Source organism: Coenobita brevimanus, chromosome 17 (genome assembly GCF_032717465.1).
Source record: "Coenobita brevimanus isolate Jiangsu-jjx chromosome 17, ASM3271746v2, whole genome shotgun sequence".
Lineage (NCBI taxonomy): Eukaryota > Metazoa > Arthropoda > Malacostraca > Decapoda > Coenobitidae > Coenobita > Coenobita brevimanus.
Genome location: NC_136970.1, coordinates 21,978,418 through 21,983,443, shown reverse-complemented (window position 1 = coordinate 21,983,443; position 5,026 = coordinate 21,978,418). Strand labels below are relative to the sequence as shown.

The window sequence follows — 5,026 nt, the reverse complement described above, 5'->3', positions numbered from 1 at the left end:
GACAGACTGAACAACCATTGAGACACAGCGCATCCCTGTTTCAGTCCAACATTGAGACAGAAAAATTAACTCATTTCACGACCCACACGCAGTGCAGCCTTGCAGCCTTAGCGCCCTCATATATACTTTCCACCGCATTCAGCAGATTCGCATTTACTTCATATATTCTTAATATTTTCTACATTCCTTGTCTGTTCACTCTATCATATGCTTCCTTCAAATCCATGAAGGCTGCTTACAACCTTTTCCCTCCTCTAGAAACTTTTCCACTGAACACCTTATGATTAATATCTGATCCACACAACCACTTCCTTTCTAAAACCTCTCTGTTCTTCATTCATTCATTGCCAGACGCCATGTATCCCAGACGTGGTGGTCAAGGGCTTAGAGTTAATTGTTTTACAGGGAGAGGCACTAATCCTCCACCAACCCCACTTGACGTAGGGATGCCAACAGCATCTGGTGTTCCCAGGCGGTCACCCATCCAAGTACTAACCAGACCCAACGTCGCTTAACTTCGCTGATCGAACGGGAAGCGGTGTACTCAACGTGGTATGGCCGTTGGCTATTAATATCTGATCCACACAACCACTTCCTTTCTAAAACCTCTCTGTTCTTCTCCAACTAATTCTTCTGTTATTCTATCAGCAAGCATTCTTCCATATGCTTTTCCTGTTACACAAAGAAGACAAATGCCTGTATAGCTGCCACACACTTCACCCTCCCCTTTTCCTTTGTACACGGGAATAATTATTCCTGACTTTCAATCATCCGGGACTCTACCTTCCCCCCAGGCCAATCTGAACATTTTCCATATCCATTCTGCTACTATCGCTCCCCCGTGCTTTGTTTGTCACCACACACCCCATTAATTCCTGGGACTTTCTCCATTTTGACTTCATTGCTTCCACTACTTCCATCCTACCTTTCTCTTCCTCCCTTCTCATCACCCTACTTCTCCCAGCCATTTCCCAGCCACTTGTACTCGCATTACTTTCATTTAACATGTTTGACAGTTTCCTCAAGTGTTCTTTCCATCTGTTCACTTTTTGTCCCTTCTCTACTATCTGTTTACCATTTTTATCTTTCACTCCCGTACGAGCCCCTTTGTCACCCTGTCTAACTCTACCTACTTCCGGAACATTTTCTTACGTCCGCTGCACACTACACTTAAATTCCTTCCAAATTCCTCATCCACTCTCTTCATACTCTCTCTTACTAATCTCTTCCTGTCTTCATATAACTCTCTATTCCGTCTCTCAACTTCATGCCTCTACTTCCCAGGCACTTAATATATGCTTTCTTCTTTTGCACCACAGCTTGTCTCATCTCTTCATTCCACTATGTTTTTCCATGTACCCTCTTTCGTGTTCTCTTCACCCCACACATCACCTCACATGCTGCACAGATTTCTTTTGTGAATAAGTTGCACACACCTCCCTGCTCCCCCATATGCTCCAAATTATATTTACCCAGTCTCTCCTCTATTTCTCTCTTATATTCTCCCTTTTCTTTATTCTTTTCCCACCTTTCCACCCTTCTTCTATGGACTACCTCCTCCTGCCCTTCACTCCTTCTATTCATCCGATGCATTTGTACCTTGACATTCACCACCACCAAATGTTGGTCAGAAAGTTCACCCCCCACCTACCCCTGCACATATACACAATTCATACTCCCACTTTCTCAAACTCTCACATCCCTATTTAGTCTAAGTCAGTCCACATATGTCAACTTTTGCATCCTTAAGCACCTTGACAATATCTTTCACGTCATCATTCGCACCCCTCACACTCCACGTTGAAATACACACCATGTCATTTGTACGGTCTTTGGTAGTCACCTGTTGGTCAGTCCTGGTCCGAGGCACGTTTTCATTATATATATATATATATATATATATATATATATATATATATATATATATATATATATATATATATATATATATATATATATATATATATATATATATATATTTTTTCCGGGAAGGGCGCTGACCTTCCGCCAACCCACTTGTTGACACGTAGGGAACATGTATTAGTTCGTAATAAGGTTAGCACCCAGCTTATTAAAAGATTTCCTGGCCTACAAGAAATTATTTGGCTTGTTACTCAGTGTAGTTTCACCCAAGAGTGACCACACTGCGTGAGTGGATGATGGGCGCCCCACCTACCTCGTATTCACTCGTTTTCAAAAAAATATTTGTATCATGGTGACTATGAATGCTGTTGCTGATTGGCAGTGATGTTAAGGATGAGGGTGAATGGATGATTAGTGAAGTAAAGGTAAGTGTGAGGGTGAACAGAGTCGGTTGGTTACAACGCATTATTATTTATAACCGTAGCACATAAATTTATCTGGTATAATCCAACCGTGGCAAAATCAGTGCCCGTCTCCCGGTAATTCCACTAATGCGGAAAAATATGAAAAGTTGTTGATAAATATCGCCATTAGAGCACGTTGGGGAGGGGAGCGATGAGGAATGAAAGGAAGGAAGGAGGTATGCCAGAGGCAGACGATAGGGGGAAGGAAAGTGGAAGGTGGAATATTTGGTGGAAAATCAAGAGATGCTTTAATTCGCATATTCCTTTTAAATATTTTCATCGTTAGTTCTGTTTTATCGTCTAGAAAAGCTAGAGGGCGGGGGTTTCGGGATCGACGAGGGCAAGGTATTGGAAAAATGAAGGGAAAGAGTCCAGGAAATATCAAAAGGGGGGAAAGGAGACAGTGAAAAAAAGGGGGAAATTATGTCGACAATAGAGAAGGATATGGTAGAAACGAATGCGGGATAAAGTAAACAACAGGCTTTTTGAATTTGTACGGACTGAGTTGCTCATAAGCCGGGTACATTAGGAGAGAAGGAGAGGGTCTGGATAGTCATAGTGTTCGTGTTAAACCTGTGTACAACAATAAAAACACCTTTAGGTAACAATGTCCTTGGAATCTACTGTCAGGTGTTGGTGTGGGCGAGGGTCTACTGCGTCGTGTTAAACATGTGAGTAACAATTAGGAGATCTACAGATAACAATTTCCTTGGAATCTGTTGTCAGGTGCTGGCGTGGGTGAGGCTGGTGTATTGTAGGGACAGAACTGAAGCATGGAATGGTTGAAGGTGTTTGTGGGCACTGAAAGCTGATTATGTGAAGGTGCATGTTATGTGTGTGTGTGTGTGTGTGTGTGTGTGTGTGTGTGTGTGTGCAGAGAGAGGATGGCAAGGATCGCCGTGTTGGCATAGAATGGACACCTAAGGCTACGGAGAGAGAGAGAGAGAGAGAGAGAGAGAGAGAGAGAGAGAGGAGGGGGAATTCTGAAGAGAGAGAAATGAAAATTATAGTTTGAGAAAGTGAAAGCCATAAAAAGTATAAAGTGATAGAAGGAGGGAAGAGCTGAGGTAAGAGGACCAATAAGAAGAATAAAAGGAAGTGATAAAAGGGGAATGTAAAGGGAGGAGATGGAAGTGGAGAGGAAGAGAACTGGAATGGAAATCAGAAAGACAACGCTAATGAGAGGAGTAAAGGTGAGCAAGCGGGGTAGAGGTGAGGAAGGAGAAATAAAATTATAATAAATATTTAATTATAGAAATTTCATGAAATTATTACGAGAGACAGGGAAAAATTATTGATGACATGAGAGAGAGAGAGAGAGAGAGAGAGAGAGAGAGAGAGAGAGTTGTTTGTATTGAACACACACACACACACATACACATACACACACAATCATTATTGCCCTTCCCATAAAGTTCAACAAATGGCTTTATAATGAGTAAATAATTATGGTTTGCCTGTGTCTTCCTCGTATATTTCCAGAAGTTTGAGCTGAAAATTTGGAGACTCGCCAGGTGTATTGAGAGAGAGAGAGAGAGAGAGAGAGAGAGAGAGAGAGAGAGAGAGAGAGAGAGAGAGAGAGAGAGAGAGAGAGAGAGAGAGAGAGAGAGAGAGAGAGAGAGAGAGAGGGGCCGAACAGTAGAAACAATAAGTTAATAATCCCACATATTCAAATATCACAAACAAATTATTCTTCCTATGAAAGAGGCTCTCTATAACTATCGACAAAATATACCCAACATTGAGAGCGAGCATGAAAATCCAAAAATAATGGAACCCTATTAAAAAAAGATTACAATTAGGTATGACTGATTGACCGGAAAAGTGATACATGATGAATATGTGTTTGTGGTGAATAGATTGCCATCATCAGTGATGCTGACAGTTTATTTGTATTCTTTCAATAGGCATTGTTTATGTGGGATTGTAATGGTGATTGTCAGGGTTATCAGTAGATACTGTTTATGTGGGGTTGCCATGGTGATTGTGAGGGTTATCAGCAGGCTTTGTTTATGTGGGGCTGCCATGGTGATTGTGAGGTTATCAGTAGGTATTGTTTATGTGGGGTTGCCATGGTGATTGTGAGGGTTATCAGTAGGTATTGCTTATGTGGGGCTACAATGGTGATTGTGAGGGTTATCAGAAGGTACTGTTTATGCCGGGTTGCTTCTAAGGCACTAAATATATTTAAACATTCCGCTTTCCTTCCAGCACTTAATTAGATCACTGAGATGGTGTGTTACTGTGAAAGGACTATTGCGTGTGTGTGTGTGTGTGTGTGTGTGTGTGTGTGTGTGTGTGTGTGTGTGTGTGTGTGTGTGTGTGTGTGTGTGTGTGTGTGTGTGTGTGTGTGTGTGTGTGTGTGTGTGTGTGTGTGTGTGTGTGTGTGTGTGTGTGTGTGTGTGTATGTGTGTGTGTGTGTGTGTGTGTGTGTGTGTGTGTGTGTAAATTATTATCTCTTTTACTTCTTCTGCCTATCTATCTATTTATGAACCGATCCATGAATTACTCCATGTACCTCAACCAAGGTGGCAGTTATATAAATGTAGCAGTTACAAAATTGTCCCAAAATTTTATCCTGACGCAGCTGCACTCTTTTCTTCCATCATATTCCTTCCTGCTGCATATACTCCTTCATTCCATCCCACTCCTTCATATCATCCCACTCCACCCGTCTGCATATACCCCATTCCATCCCA

The 5,026-nt window shown here is 41.8% G+C and overlaps 1 non-coding gene across 1 annotated transcript; it reads right to left on the bottom strand.

Moving 5' to 3' along the window:
- Positions 1 to 447: 447 nt before the first annotated feature.
- LOC145391269 (5S ribosomal RNA) lies at positions 448 to 566 on the bottom strand. Its single transcript, XR_013895798.1, has one exon. It is a non-coding gene; the product is annotated as a 5S ribosomal RNA (ribosomal RNA).
- Between the last annotated feature and the right edge of the window lie 4,460 nt (positions 567 to 5,026).